Source organism: Panthera uncia, chromosome B1, assembly GCF_023721935.1.
Source record: "Panthera uncia isolate 11264 chromosome B1, Puncia_PCG_1.0, whole genome shotgun sequence".
Classification (NCBI taxonomy): Eukaryota; Metazoa; Chordata; class Mammalia; order Carnivora; family Felidae; genus Panthera; species Panthera uncia.
Genome location: NC_064811.1, coordinates 37,519,871 through 37,537,076, shown reverse-complemented (window position 1 = coordinate 37,537,076; position 17,206 = coordinate 37,519,871). Strand labels below are relative to the sequence as shown.

Below are 17,206 nucleotides of genomic sequence, written 5' to 3'. Positions count from 1 at the left end.
TTGTTTGCTTGTGTATAAATTAATGATGTATAAATTGTATGCTGCAAATGACATGATTTTGTTCCAGTACCTTAGAAATACACATTTTGGTTCTCCTATAGCGTTTCCAAAAAAATACACATGACAATTTTTCTTGCCATATATACCTGTAATACTATAGAGCCCTTTCGACATGAGATAAGAGCTAGAATTGCTTACACCACAGCATAGAGCTGCTACACAACACTTTTTCCAATCATAGCTTTACAAAGAAAAGAAACTTTCCATGGCACTCAGTAATTGAGCTAAAGCTGTATTTCTAAGCGCAGATGTGCTTTGTCAAAGTGTGAAGAAACTTACTAGGCATTGTGCTTCTTATTTAGTCCTGTGAGAAGTTACATGAAATAATTTGTACTTTATTTTAGAGGGAGATGTCCTCATAACACCAGACCACTATGCATCAAAATTTTTGTTAACGTGATAGGCCTTTCATACACCTTCTTGCTCAAACAGTTCAAATGGCATGCTGTTATGGAGACAATGGACTAATACGTTGTTCTGTGGAAGATCCAGGTGGTCTAATTCCTTTTACTTGAACTATAGTAGAGGGTGGTACAGCCCTATGACAGGCTGTAAATAAATATGGTTTCCATCATATATGAATTTAAACTGGTTTTGAGCCTCTGTCCTGATAGATACAATGCAGCTGTGATAATGTCTTGTACTGTGGTAGAGGTAGAGCCCCTCCCCAAGGAATGTGGTGGAGTCTTTCTCAGAACAAAGGAAGGCAACGTGGCCCAATCAACTCCTATACACGTATGCATAGCTCTGACAGGATTCTGACTGTGTGCAATCAGACTATATGTGTCACCATATATGGGAGACAAAGAAGTAGAAGGTTCTACTATGTACTTGCATGAAAGGTTACATTCATCTGCACCTGGGGCTCAGCTTTTTGGGGCTCATCCCTCTGATCCTGTGCTAGCACAAATAAAAATGCTTCCTGGAAAGAAAGGCCTCAGTGTCCCATTCCTCTGTGCGAGAATCATGCTGCAATACAAAAAAATATTTCATTAAGTTTTCAGTAGTCCACCATCATCCTCAAGATCCATCCTGGTTTTGAAGAGTCAGGCTAATAAAATTGAATAGGATGTGATAGTAGTCACTACTACTCATCCTCACTTTTTTTAAAGTGTATTTATTTTGACAAAGAAAGAGATTGCACACATGCACGTGCTGGAGAGAAGTAGAGGGAGAGGAAGAGAGAGAATCTCAAGCAGGCTCTGTGCTGTTATCACAGAGCCCAACATGGGACTTGAAATGGCCAACTGTGAGATCACCACCCGACCTGAAACCAAGTTGGGTACTTAGTTGACTGAGACACCCAGGCACCCCACTCATCATCATCTTTTACATCTTCAAGATGGCACCACTTTCTGCAGTTTTCTCAGGGATTTTATTTTATTTTTAAAATTTGTTTTCTCCAGAAGATTGAGTCACATTTAGAGGTTTCTACTTACGCTATCTGACTACAGTAGTTCTTACTTCACTAGCAAATGAGCCAAAGTAGGGTGTCTGCAATGCAGCAACTATCTCTTTTCTTATTATATGATCCAAGATAAAAAACAAAAATAACCACTGTGTATGCCAGTAGATGTACATCATGCTAGACTTTGCACAGGACTCCACTTACTTGTCTACAATACACGTCTACTCTAACAGGGAAAGCATGATTATGGTTTGGGCCCCAGATATTAATGTGAACGGCCAAGCAGGCTTTGAAATGGTGTTGTCTTTTTGCCCTCTTGTATGCTTAAAACGAACTAAATGGCTGTAGGCTGCAAATTCATTACCATATATATTGCAATGAAACTGTAGAGTCCCTCTTCTTGGGGACTTGAATTCTCTTCCAGTTAATAGGTTTTGGATCAGAAAACCAGCTAATTCTGGAAACTAAACAACACATTGTGACTTTTGGGTAAGTTGCCCTCAGGCTCTTGATCATCTATTCTTGCTTTCTTTTGATTTTATGGATTCAGCATCACCCTTTCTGTCTGCCTATCTCTCCTGCTGCTGGGGATACCATTTTCTTTTAACTATTTCCATATGTCTCTGTGAATTATAACCTCCTAGCTGCTATTCACCCTTGCCCCTCATTAGACCTATCTTTCTTCTGATATTACCTGCTACCACTTTGCTTCCATGATTTCTGGATTCTGCCATCCTCATAACTATCAGGGAGCTGAGCTCAGCCTGTAATAAAACCACTTATTATCATCACTGGCTTAGAGAGAACAGTCACCAGAAATTTGGAAATCACTGAATTTCTCAATTTTGTTTCTGTCCCTCTCAGGAACAAATTCCTTAAAGCTTTAGTCTTAGCACAGAACACAGGCAACTTGTGGATTTATTAGTCTTATTAAAAACTGTTTTAGTGAGGCATAATTTATGCATAAAAAATCACATATGTTTAAAGTATAACACTTAGTAATTTTTGACATATGCATATACCTATGAAACCACCACTACAATGAAAATAACAAATATATCCATCACTCCAAAGTTTTTTAAGTCTCTTTTGTAAATCCTCCTTGCCACTAGGGCCACAACAATGTCTCATCTCTATACTATCACTGAATTGTTTTTTGTTGCTATAAGGTTAGCTTGCATTATTTTTGAATTTTAAATAAATGGGATATTTTATAAGCTATATTTTAAAAGAGTAAGTTTTACTGTATGCAAATTATACCTCACAAAAACTAAATAAAAAATTAAATATTTGATCAGTTTAAAAAGTGTTTCTCCTTTAGCACAAGGTCACACTGTAGCGGGATTCTCCCACAGAGAGACAGGACACCGAGGCTTTCTGTCAAGGAAGCAACTTTATTCATCATGCCGGCACAGGCTCAGTGAGTTCATACCCAAAAAACTAAGCCCTGAGAACAGTGAGGTGTAGCCTTTTATGCAGTTTCTACTTCTTTGTCTCCCATTTATGGTGACCTATAATCTGATTGGACACAGTCCACAGTCAGAGTTATGCCTATGTGTATAGAAGTTGATTGGTCCACTTTACCTTCCTTTGCTCTGAGGAGGCCTCCACCACATTCCTTAGGGAGTGCCTCTATTACATCCCCCCCTTTGATACTAGGACCCCTTATTTTGGGTCAAAGAGCATCCTCTTGGTTTAGAGGTTTATATTTCTGTAACGTCATCTCCTGAATGACTGTTTTCCTTTCAAACACAATGAAGCTGGAGACAGACCATATAACCAGGAGAATTAGGCAAGGTAGAATTAAGCAAGTTCCCAATATCAAGAGAAAAATACCTGTGAGGGTTTTGAATCCCCTGAAGGTTGAAAATCATCCTCCAAATAACTCTCCAGGGTTCCAACCCTTCCAGGTTTGGACTGGGACATGGGCGATGTTTCTCATTCGATCTGTGATATCCTCTATGACTTTTCTTTAATCATCTCACTTTTGGCAGCAGTTGCTTCGGTTAAACTTTCCAAAAACTTCTCCCTCAGAAGCAAGCAGGTAATCTAAAGCCAAGTGATTTTGATAGCATTGCACACTTTTGTTTGCTGCTTGGCTAGTAAGTTAAGAGCTCTGACAGTTTCATTGGTTATAATTTCTACAACTGTCTGCAGTCTGATTACATGATTTAGCATGTAAATGGGAGTGCAGTAGCCTCAGGGCTCTGCCCAGGTGGCAGGGCCATAATACTGGATTATACGTTCAGGAGGCCATTCATCATCTTTGCCATCATCTTTGCCATCTTTCTTTGAGTCTCGCTGTCCCCATACACTTGGACTCTCAAATGTTTACCTCTGGCAAGTGGGAGCAGGAAGAAAGATGGGTGAATAGTTCCCAGCACACATGACCCTCATTAGCCTGAGGGAAGTACTATACAAGCCGTCCTTCCACATATCCAATATAGTTCAGCTGGGGCCTGCAATTCAATCGCTGTGTCGACATTGTCCTCATTTTCAGAGATGAGAGAAGTTAGACAAAGGTGGGGATCTGGCTCAAGGTGCTCTGGGGATGCCCACCATTGGGTTTCCTAAACGGTTGAGTTATAAAATCTTTGGCCTATGCATGTTGAGCTTCCAACAGAGACAGTGAACTTCCTTCTCCACCAGGTAAAGCAGGTTTTTCCAATAATTGAGGTTTTTAGAAGCCAACCCCAGTGGTAGGATTGGGGTATTCCGTTCCAGTATAAGGTTCATGGGGATCTAATTTTCAAGCTTTCCATGGTCATTGATTCCCCCATGTTGATTCCCCCACATATGTAACAAGCAGTGACCTTTAGAGTCTGGATTACGGTCTCTGCTAAGGCTAGAAACAGATTTTTTGTCATGATGGAGACAGGAGGAGGGCCCTTTTGCATTTCTTCATACAAGGAATGAAAGACCTGGTGGATCGTGATCTTATGTGTGACAGTAACTCTCCTAAAATACAGCATGGTTCCTGGGTCTGTGTCCTGTCCATAGATAAGGATACCAATCTGGCAGTCCGTTTTCCATTTTGAATCTCCTGGGTCAAGGATGGTCAAATTAACAGGGTTACATGTTCCAATTGGCAGTTTGACTTAGCCACACTCTTTAAGAGGAGTGCTGTTTTGTCTTTAGTCTGCCAGATGGTCCATGTGACACAGCTCCAATAAGGACAGATGGATTCTGGTGCTTGGGGCCAAGAACCACATATACTAGATTCCTCACACATGTATTTATCATTGAGTCGATACTCAGGTTCCTATGTCAGACCTACACATGGCAAACCATATAGCAGTGTGTCACCTATGGCTATACATATATCAAAGAATATAGATACTGGCCAGTTTGGATTGATAATTTGAGTTTTGCTAATTAGTCAGCCTACATTGGTGGTGCCTGTCTTGAGGTGACTCCAGACCTCTAGCCATTCCTCCATTGGGGAGTACTGTGAGTTGAAACAAGTGTATTGACTCTCCTATTGGCAGATAGAATAGGAGGTATTATTGTTTATGCAGGTCCCCAGGATCTTTCCCTGGCATGAGAAGTGGGTATAGTATATAGTAAGGTTCAAGTGATTCCCTGGCCTGACCTGGTTACGTGAATACATGGATCATATGATGAGGAATCTACGTCTACAGAAGGGGTCCAGATTAGAAGCAGCCAATACCAATGAAGCATCCTATCCACAAAAGGAAGGTGAGTGCTAACAGAAACCTGTCACCATACTCCCTGCTGGCCACGGCAGCCTCTGCAATCCTATGGTGAAAAGTAGAGCAAGAATCACAATAGCAGCGAGAAACAAGGGGTGACAGTGCATCACAGTAAGGAAAGAGATATAGAAAATAAGGACAGTCTATTTGTTCCACCAGACCGTCGATTTCTCAAGCTTCTGCCATGCATAGATGAGTCAACTTCCAGAGAGACTAAAGCAGGGCTATAGTCTCCCAGAGCCTCTGGAGTTGTAGATTACTTCTTCTGTATGGTCAGCTTGCAGGCATTGATGGATCAAGGATACACTCCCAGTTTCAACATGCTGGCTTCACTCTGCTGTGAATCCAGGAACCAACTTCAGGTACCTTTACTTCAGTAGGAGTGGACAAAATGACAGTGAATGGGCCCCTCCAGAGGGGTTTTAGGGGATGAACATTCCATTTCTTCATCCATACAGCATTTCCTGGTTTAAAAGGGTGAGCATCTGTAATCAGACTCACAGGTAATCACTCTCTAACCCAGCGGTGTAAGGTGGTTAGGGTAGAGCCAAGGGCCCACATCTGTTGCCTTAGGGTTAGCTTGCCTATCTCATTTAGATCCCCCCATATGCCCCTGATAAGGAGGAGAGGGTGCCCATAAAGGATTTAATAAGGGGAGAATCCCATCTCTTACTTCAGCCTCCCACTTGCAGCTTCAGTCTGCCTCCCTGAGGATCCCTTACCTCTCTCTGCCTAATGTTAACCCTTTCAGTACTCATTCCTCCCCCTGGAATAGGGCCCCTAACTGTCCTGCCATTATGGAAGAGGAATGATGACAGTTCTGACTTCTCCAAGCTGATTAGGGACTGTGTGGTAGTACAACAGTTAGAGTCTACCCAAGGGTTGGTGGAGTGGCCCATGGTATGGTTCTACAAGAAGGCTGGCAAGCATGAGGTGGCACAAACACTGGCAAACACAAAAAGAAAAACACAAATTAAAGATTATACTGACAAACAAGATGGCATCTTAAGATAATGTCCCCAGTTTTCAAATAAGTAAAACAATCCAGGAAAGACCCTGACTTTGTCCAATTATGCCCAAATGTCATCTATCAATTCTAATACTCTGTGAGAATTATGGATTATATTGAAACAACACATGTCAGGGAATCATTCATAACCCAGGTGATGGAGGAGCAGTAAGCAATCAATTGTGGCTCTATTTCCCCCAGAGTCCAGCCCTAACTTTATTTAATTTTTTATTTAAAGCATCTAATGCTTGTGAGGCGTTATTTACACTTTTGTTGGTTATAAGCAGTTTGCTTTATTTCAGCGTGTTAAACTTTTTCAAGATCTGGGAGTCCTTACCATTATTAATTTGCAAATTTTTAGGTAAGTTGAACCTGGGTATTATTTTATAAAGCAAAGCTTCTATTACTTCTTGTGCCTTCCCCATTTTTTGTAGGGGAAGGCCTCTACCCAATTAGTAAATGTATCAACCCATACCAACTGATGTTGGAATTCCTTTGACCTTGGCATATGAGTGAAACCTAATTGTCAGTCTTCCCTGGATAGCCTCCAGTTCCTTGATTACCTGGGAGAGCAAGTTTGTGGTTGACAGGATCATATCTGAGACATACTTCACAGGTTGATACTACTTGCTGAGCTTTCCTTGACAAACTTTTCCCAGTAAACATCCTTTGGGCCATTTGATAAGTTTTATCCCTCCCTAAGTGGAAGGCCTGATGTAGTGCTTTAGTGATCTTTTAGTTCTGTAAGCTAGATAATAATAATTGCCCCGCTCTGTTTGTAACCATCCTGAGGACTGGAGTCAGTGTTCATGAGTCAGACTTCAGTTTATTTCCTTGGGAGAGTAGGTGGGATTGAGTCTCCTTTAATAATTGATATAGTGGGCAAGCTATTTTCCTGAGCCGTGCTATCTACTGCCTACAATATCCAGTAATTCTCCAAAACTTACACAATTGTTTATCTGTCCTGGAGTTAGTAGCACTATAGTTTCGAATTCAGTTATAGTGGCCCTCCCTAACAAAGGAGTAAGGATTTCCGGTATTATCAAGAAAGAATGAGAAAATATTAGTTTTCCCTAAATGCATCCCAGGGGCTGGGAGAAAAAAATAGTTATAAGTTTTCTGGAGATGCCTCTAATCATCATGTTGCATTTGGATAGTTGGCCTGGAGTGGAAAGGAGGACAGAAAATGTGGCTCCAGTATCAAGAAGAAAATGAACCAGCCTTTTAATTACCTGAGTTTTCCAGTTACCCAATGTTCCGGGGTTCCAATAGACAGTTGGTTCCAGGGAACCACCCTGAAGAGCCCCAGGCCCCATCAGTCCCTTTTAAGGATGCTGGTTATCTGAGCCCTCAAAGATGGAGGTCTCTGAGGGCATTCAGACTTCTAGTGACTGTCTCCACATAAGGGGCATGGCTTGTGGGACTTTGACTTCCGTTGTCCCTTCTGATGGCAGTCTTGTTTCCAGTGCCCTCACTGGCCACATAAGTGGCATTTGGTGCCAGGACCTCAAGAAGTCTGGTCGGACATAGTGTGTAAGGCCACGACTAAAGCCTCAGATTTTTCTTAAGCCTTTTTTCCTGTTTTATTGTTGTTGTTGTTGTGTTGTTTTGTTTGTTTTGTTTTGTTTTTTAATTTTGATTTTGGTTGTAATATACCCAATTGGCAGCTTGTAAGAGCTCCTCCAGGGTCCCTTCCACCCCGCGGTCAATTTTTCCATTTCCTCTGAATATTTAGGGCTGATTGAGTAACAAATTTGTCCTTTAAAATCATCTCAGCCTTAGGGGTGTGAGGGAACATAGCCATATATTTAATGAGAGCCTCCCTTGACCTCTCCAGGAAGGCCATTGGGTTCTCATTCTGTGTTTGTAAAATGGTGGCTAATTTAGCATAATTTAAGGACTTAACCTTAGACCTCCTTAATTTCTCTAAAGCACAAGCTTGGAAGTGGTGGCAATACCATTTCTTAACGGCATGGTCATAGTCCCAACTAGGATCTTGGGATGGAACTGCCTGGGCCCTAGTAGGATACTGTAAGTTCCCTAAAGGACCTCCAGCCCCAGGATAATTAATGAGTTTTTTTTTTTCCTTCTTTCAGTTTGTGGATCAAAATCATCCCAGTTTTTCAGAGTGCATCCCAAAGGAGTATTGGCCTTGGTTGAGAATTGCCTATCTGTAGGAAAAAGGAGGAAGTGGCATCCCCTACCTTTATTTTCCATAGCTGGCCTGGAGAAACCTCATCTCCTGACCTCGATAGTTGGTCAGGAGAAGCCTCATCTCATGGCCCTGTGTTTAGGCTGGCTATTCGACTGGCAGCCAAAAGTTTTGCCAGTCTTGTGAGGTTCTGGGAGAAGTCACTCTTATCCAGGCTTAACCTTACCTCTGAGAGCTGACCTTGTTTTTCTTTATTTCCCTATCCCTTTGTTTTCACTGTAAGACTTTGGGGGTATCAACTGTGACCAAGCAAGACTTCCCTGGTTATAGAATGATGTACTAATTTTATTTTTGCCCAAAAGTAATATTCTTTAAAAATATATTTTAAAAGGCTGGTGAAAAATACTTTTTGTAAGGATAAAATTGGCCATCAAGGGGGCTAAAAGGGCCAAAGTCGAGGTCTGTTCCCTTGCCTTTTCAGCAGTGCCCACATAAATATGTTCCAGCAATATGGATATCCATTTTAGAGCATGTAGGTTGTTATAAATTGGCATACACTGGGCTAAGTGTAGCAAAATGGCTCCTATGTATTCCAGTAAAAGCCCTTTATTTATCATAGTCATCTATCCTTTATATGGCATAGGCATCCATTCTTTTACTAAATAGAAACAACACAAATGTGGAGTATTAGGAAGCTGGCAGCGAGGACATCATCACCGTCTCCCCAACCATTGGATCAAAGGACGGGTAATTTCAACCAAGGCTTGAATAAAACAACTCAAAGGGCATGCTGTCCTGCTGTTCTGCTCTTTTGGTTAAAATTATATATTTTTTCTATCTTTTTGGGCAGAGGGGGATAAAAAATCTTTGTTTGCCTCTTTTTTTTTAATCGAAAGCTTACCAACAATCCAAGAACTTTGCCTTTTTAACAGAGAGTAAAGCAGAATTTTAATCTTGTACCAGTGTGCTTTTAAAATCCATTTATTTTAGAAGGACAGATATCATATGTTTTCACTCATATGTGGATCTTGAGAAACTTAACAGAAGACCATGGGGGAAGGAAAGGGGGGGAAATAGTTACAAACAGAGAGGGAGGGAGGCAAATCATAAGACTCTTAAATACAGAGAACAAACTGAGGGTGGATGGAAGGGGTGGGGGAGAGGGGAAAATGGGTGATGGGCATTGAGGAGGGCACTTGTTGGGATGAGCACTGGGTGTTGTACGTAAGCGATGAACCATAGGAATCTACTGCAAAAACCAAGAGCACATTGGACACACTGTACATTAGCCAATTTGACAATAAATTATATATTATAATAATATATATAATATAATATAATATAATATAATATAATATAATATATTATAAAATAAAATAAAATGAAATCCATTTATTTTAATCTTGGTCCATCCTGACCACATATAAAATTTCTTTCCAAAGATTTCCCTTCATACACCTTCTACAACTTATCTTTGCTTTCAGATTTTGACGAAAGCCCTTTTCTCCAAACAACCAGTCTCATTTAGGACAAAATTACTTTCTTTTACCTTCAACAAAAATGTATGCCCTTTCCTTATATCTTTCTTACATATCTTCTACTTTTCTACATACAGAATTACTTTCCTTATTTTTGCCATTCTTAATTACATTTAGAAATTTAACTCTTAGAAATCTTAGTCTCCAGTGAAAACTAAGTAATTCTAGACAATCTCCCAAGAAATGTAGCAGTATTCTCACCCAGAGAGACGAGACACTGAGGCTTTTCTATCCAGAAAGCACTTTCTTCATCGTGCTGACAAGGCCTCAGTGAGTTTGTACCCAAAAACTAAGCCCCGAGCTCAGTGGGGTGTAGCCTTTTATATAACTTCTACTTCATTGTCTTCCATATATGGTGACATATAGTCTGATAGGACACAGTCCAGGTTACAGAGTCATGTCAGAGCTATGCATACATGTATAGGATTTGATTAGGTCATGTTGTCTACCTTTGTTCTGAGGATGTCTCAAACCACATTCCTTAGGGAGGGGTTCTACCACAACACTGCTAAAAAGTGGTGCATTTGGGGATCCAACTCAGCCAGCCTGACTTCAGAACATTGTCTTTTTTTTTTTTTAAGTTTATTTGAGAGGAAGAGAGAACCACTCAGGCATCCTGAAAATAGCAAGGCTTCAGGTATTTTAGGAGTCCTCTTTAGCATTTCAAAGGCCTTCTAGAGGCCTCTCTTTTGCCTTTACCTCTCCCAATTCAATAGTGTATCACCACTCTTCACAACCCTAAGGCATCTCTTTCTGTCCACGGGTCCTGTCCCCTTGCCTTAATAAAATCATCTTTTTGCATCAAAGATGTCTTTAAGAGTTCTTTCTTGGCTGTCAACTCTGGACCCCACCACTCCAAAACCTCATAAGCATCAATTATGTCCTTTGAAACTTAAATAAAAAAGGCTCACACTTCATAAACATATGAATTCTGCCAGAGGACTTTCATGAGTTTTCTTATCTTTTTACTTCACCAAAGACATAAACACAGTTATTACAAGTAGTTCAGTTTAAAAAGCCTTATTATGTTAAGAATTCTAAAAGTGCACAATTGTATTTGGGTGATTATATATATATATATATATATATATCATATATGTATATCAGTGCAGCGCTCAATGCAGGGCTCAATCTCATGGCCCTGGGATCATGACCTGAACTGAAATCAAGAGTCAGATACTTAACCCACAGAGCCACCCTTGGTGCCTCAAATTACATATTAATTTACATCAAATATTATAAATGATAGTAACCAAAGATTATACAGTCATAGAATATAGGCACTTAATGAAATTCTAAAGATTATTGATCTAATGTCCCCAGTTGGCATTTAAGGAAATCAGAGTCCATAAAGCCACACAACTTGTTTGATATTACAGAGTCCCTTAGTTGAGGAAAAGTTAAAACTAAACCCCAAGTTGTCTGGTTTGGACAACTCTCTCTTCATTCATATATAATAATCTTTGAGCTGAGAGTCCATGCTGTTCAGAATATTTGAGAAGAGACAGAATGATATTTGTAAATAAACCATGAGGTAATCTGCTTGAAGGGCTCTTATCTATATTGACTTCTATATTTACCTTCTACGAAATGTATCCCCGTTGAATTATGAGAAGTTTGGCAGAAGAAGTAGAATATTGGAAGAATTACCATAAAGGCAAGCCTGATAAGAAAATTAGAAATTCTGACAGTCATGTTTTGGAATATTGGGTAAATCCGTTAACTTCAGTTTTACTGTAGACTAAAACTCTATTTACATATTGCTACATGGGAAGAGAAATGAGATTTCATCCCTGAATTCATGTAAAAAGACAGGAGCACTCTCTTATTGCCTATTTCTAAGTGGTGAGTGAGGTTGCTTCTTGTATGCTTGTTTGTCCTAGTACCTTGAAGGATATTGTCATCAGATAAGAAGCTTATATACATCTTATGGCAATTTACTGAGTATGCCATCCATATTAAATCTTGTTTTAGGAAAAGTAACAGTGTCTCCACATTGTTAAATGATGGTTTTCAAAATAAGTTTAGACGTTAATTATTAAAGTTATACCAACTTCTCTAGTACTGGGGGTGGTTAGTGAAAAGTATATGATTTTTGAAATTTTATAAGGTTTAGCTTTACATTAAAGTAAAAAGAAAAAAAAAGGAGGAAGGCAATTTGTTTAAAGTTCATATGTTCGCCCCAATTATATTCTTATTGTTGGATGTAACCTTAATTTTTGTTCTTTCATAAATCACAGATAGCTAGTGATATTGTTTGAAAAGGGGTCCATTATACAGTACAAACATATAATTTATTTGCAATTAAAATTTTTTTTCTGTAACAGAAAAAATGAATAGTGCCTATTATGGATTGAATTGTGTCCACCAAAAAACATATGTTGAAGTTCCAACCCCCAGTACCTCAGAATATAATTTTATTTGGAAACAAGATTATAGTAACAAGATTTGGAACCAAGATATGTTATTAGCCAAAAATGAAGTCATATTGAAGTAAAATGGGCCCTTCATCCAATGTGGCTGGTGTCCTTATAAGAAGAGGAGAAGAAAGACAGAGACAGAGATGGAGATACCTGAGGGGAAACACAAAATGACAAAAGAAGAAGAGACTGAAGTGCTATCATTGCGAGAGAGAGCACGTGCACATTCACGTGAGACAGGGGAGGGGCAATGGGAGGAGGAGAGAGAGACTCCCAAGCAGGCATCATGCTGTCAGTGCAGAGCCTAATGCAGGTCTCAATCCCACAAACTGTGAGATCATGACTTGAGCTGAAATCAAGAGTCAGATGCTTAACTGACTGAGCCACACTAGAGCCCCCCCTCCGAGTATGTTTTAAAACACACATTAACTATATCACTATAATTATATCACTACCATAAATGAGTCCATCTGGTATTAATACTGATAGAAATAGGGCCAAAATTACATTACATTTCCTTGAAAAGATATAAAAAGGAAAAGAAAGGCTGCATGGTAGCATATACTTTATCTAAAACTCTATTTTTGCACAAAATTCTGTCAACAGGAGTGGCAAATTCTCTTATACTGAAAACATCCACAGGCTAGAGGGTAGAACCTTAGTGTTTTGGTTTTGGTTTTATTTCGTTTAATTTTTCTTTGTTTTGTTTTGTCTGAACTCCACCATTAGCAAATACTGTGATTTTAAGTAAGTCAAATTTATCTTTACTCACTTTCCTCTTTTGTCTAATTAGCGTAGTGACATTTGTCCTCCCTATCTGACAGGGTATCTTAGAGTAATGTTTTCTCACATTTACTGAAATTCTACAATGTGGCAATCAATTTGCTAGACCAGTAGACCAGGTACAAAGATGAAGGAGTTTGACACCCACCATTAAAGACAATGAAAATTACAGGTAAATGTGCCTTGCAGAGTTAAAATACTTAAATAAATTTGAAGTGGTTTCAATCATCATATCTTTTATTAGCTTCAAATTAATATTCTGATAAAATTAATAACATCAATAAAAACTGTAGTACAATATATAAAACTTGCAAGATAAGTATAATTGAACAACAGTTTCATACAGAAAGATTTCCCAGAAATCTGGGAAGCTCTGAATTAAATATAAACAATAAATGCAAGATAAAAAATTAACACACTTTTTCTAAAAGAACATGTAGTGAGGGCCCCTGGGTAGTTCAGTCATTTAAGCATCTGACTTCAGTTCAGGTCATGATCTTATTTGGTCATGAGATGGAGCCCCTCATCAGGCTTTGCACTGGGCATGGGGCCTGCTTAAGATTCTCTCTCCCCCCTCTCTTTTTATCTTTCTCTCTCTCTCTCAAAAAAAATCTTTTTTTAAAAATTTACTTTTTAGGGGCACCTGGGTGGCTCAGTCGGTTAAGCGTCCGACTTTGGCCCAGGTCACAATCTCACAGTTTGTGACTTCAAGCCTTGTGTCAGGCTCTGTGCTGGCAGCTTGGAGCCTGGAGCCTGCTTCGGATTCTGTGTCTCCCTCTCTCTCTGCCCCTCCCCAGCTCATGCTCGCACTCTGTCTCTGTCAAAAATAAATAAACTTAAAAAAATTTTTTTAAATGTACTTTTTAGGGGTGCCTGGGTGGCTCAGTTGGTTGAGCGTCTGACTTTGACTCAGGCCATGATCTCATGGTTCATGGGTTTGAGCCCCACAATGGTCTCTGTGCTGGCAGCTCAGAGCCTGGAGCCTGCTTCAGATTCTGTCTTCGACTCTCTCTGCCTCTCCCCCCAACTCACGCTCTCTATCTCTCTCAAAAATAAACAAACATTAAAAAAAAATGTACTCTTTAAAACTATTTCCCCAAAATTGCATTTTATCTTGGGTGTTTAAAAATGAACTCTGTAGAACATACATTGGGATATTCCAGTGAATAGAAAAAGCTTTGCTTAGTAAGCTATATTCAAAACACTGGAAGAAAGTGTGCAAAGAAAAGTCATTTGAGCATATCGTTCTTGAAGCCTCAATGTTACATAACTGAGGTTTTAGGAATATATTTAATCTGAATTTTTGAAGCTTCCACCATTTGATTACAGCTAATATAGGTGATATTTGCCCAAATCAAATTTGACTTGATTCTTCTGGCCCACAATACTGCTACATATTTATTTCTAAGATGCAATCTATGCTAAATTTGAGGAAACACACAAAAAAGTTTATTTTTAGGAGCTAGTCACATTTTTAGGATCTAGTATTTCCAAACGTAATGTCAGTTTTAACATATTAGAACCCAAAATGCATCATAGCAAAATGGATATTTAACTGCACACTCCTTTAGAAAAAGTCATTCATTGACCTTACCTTATTGTATGATAATTTATCACACTTTCATAAAAAATAAGTTCAGCCAAAATTTTGAATTACTAAACTGTAGGCATCGACCATGTTTCATACTAATGTTTTCCAATCCCATTCCCAGGGGTTCAGAACATGATTGGGATTGGGGAAAAAGGATTCTAGCAGTGTTTTGGGAATTGGAGCAGACAAGAAAATAGCTCACTTGGTGCTACAGGCTGTTCCAGAATGTTTTTATTGCTTCATTGAATGGGGATGGAGGGAGGCTTTAAGGGAGCAATATGGTTGAGGATGCAGCTAGGATACATTTCTTGAAGATGCAGTCCCCGATCACTTCATAGGAGAATAAGGCTTTTGCGAATTTTTTAACAAGGATGTAGATAGAGTACTAATAACTTGGGGGCTCAGAGACTCTCCTACCCACCTGTTGACAGTGCTACTTATTTCTTCCCAGGGTCAGAGAATAGACCCTGAGAACAGTCACAAAAGGCTATCTGTTTTCTAGTTCAATAGCAAGAATAAATAGTTGGATGCTAATATCATCTCTTACGCACAGAGCTAAACACGAAAAGCAAGAAAAAATATTCTGTATAATTGGCAGGAAAAATGGGGACATATAGTACCTTGATTGCATGGCAAGATAAAAAGGGCTTTCTTGAGAAAAGTGTCATATGTCTGATTATAGTTTATTTTCCCACATTGGTAATGGCAGAGCCCTAGATTACACAGTTATGAGCTAGAAAAGTATGACATCCTATTCATTCATTTGTTAATTCAATCAACAACATGTCCTTGAATGCCTAATGTCTCCTTCGATTATATTTACTGATAATACAATAAAGAAAAAGTCATAGTTTCTCATTGTAACTCTTTTACTGTGAAATTTGTCAAAGAGATATAAAGACTTAAAAAAAAGTAGAAACAATACATTTCCACATAAGTGCTGTGACCACTTTAGGTACAAGAGACTCTGGGAACACGTGGGAGGAATAAGTCCTATTCAGTCTTGGACATTATTCATCTTTCTTTTGCTTAAACAATTTGTGATTAAGACTAATTTCAAATCTAGATGATTCAAATTATTGTTTTTAAAAGTGTTAATATTCACTGTGGTAGCTAGTGTTATGCTGTAGATAATTAGTGTTAGAACACAAAAATGGAAAGTTTTGACCTTAACAACACAGTTGTGAAACAACGAAGTCTGATGTCCCACTTAGAAGTAGTAAGAATTCCTCACCCATATGAATATTTAATGACACAAGAACCTCAACTAACACCAGAGAAAGACAGATTAAAAGAATGACACACAGGCACATCTTTCAACTGCTTAAAACCAAAAATAGAGAGTAAGTCTTGAAAACAACCAGAGCAAAAAGAGACAATGCACAAACTTCTCATCAGAAACTGTATAGGCCAGAATACCATGATAAGACATCTTTAAAGTGTGGAAAGAGGAGCAAAAGCCATCCAGAATTCTACACCCAATAAAAGTATTCTTTAAAAAAGTGATTTTTAAATGAAGATTATCAGATAAGTGAGAGAATTAGTAACCAGCAAAACTTCACGACAAGAAGTTCTTTAAAAAATGACATAAAATGAAATATCAGACCTAAGAAAGAAAAGAAAGTCACGAGGAATGATATATCAATAAATTAAATTAAACTTTTTTTCTAAATGTTTCTTTATTCATAAACTTGATGCAAGTCTGTAAAATTATACTGTACCTTGCCAAATAAATATTCAATGAAAAAGAAAATCCAAAAAACAAAGCACGTCAAATGTGCCACTGTCAATCTGTTAGCTATAAGGATATTAAAGAATTCAATAATGTATTCAAGCTGTAGCCTTAGGTTTAAAAACTTTAATGATTTAGAGAATTCTGCCCCGTCATTTGTTATCTGAGAAACTGGCAATCAGAACCTCATACAAATGTAACAAGTGAATAAGAATACCAGAAAATCTTTACTTCCTCTTAACCAAAATGGAATAAAAATAAATTAAACACCCGATAAAGAAGTGCCAAGTCTCTCAGATGTGATTTACAAAGTTAAAAACTGAATATTAAATGCATAAGCAACACTTGCGAATTTTGTAACCGGTTTGTACAGAAAAAATGTACCTTTGGATTTCTTTTTAAAAGAATCTATTAGTGAGTAGAATTTAAAAGAATCTATTAATGAATAGAATTTACTTTTAAATCAAATTGCTTTTCTGCATGTAATTTCCTTTAAAGATAATTAAATTTTAAATAAAAATGACAGCATTAAAAATGAAATTTATAGCATATATTCAAATGAATTGCATGATTATAATAGCAAAAAGAGTGTGAGGGTAATAGAAGTATAGTTTGCAAGTGCTACAAATGTGAAGATTTTATATGAAGTGAGAAATGAAATGTGAGTTTCCTAAGTGAAGTGCGATGTGGGAATAAATGGTACACTATTAATTCTAAGTAGATTCTAATAAGTTAACAATGCATGATGAAATACCTAAGTGATCAAGAAAAAGTATCGATATAAGGATGGATGGATGGAT

General features: G+C 38.3%; 1 long non-coding RNA gene across 1 annotated transcript in view; it reads right to left on the bottom strand.

Moving 5' to 3' along the window:
- Positions 1-701: 701 nt before the first annotated feature.
- The window catches only part of LOC125922723 (uncharacterized), a 37,323-nt gene continuing 20,818 nt past the window's right edge, over positions 702-17,206 (bottom strand). The window contains exon 3 of the long non-coding RNA XR_007457756.1: positions 702-1,029. This is a non-coding gene — a long non-coding RNA (uncharacterized LOC125922723). The remainder of the gene's footprint in view (positions 1,030-17,206) is intronic.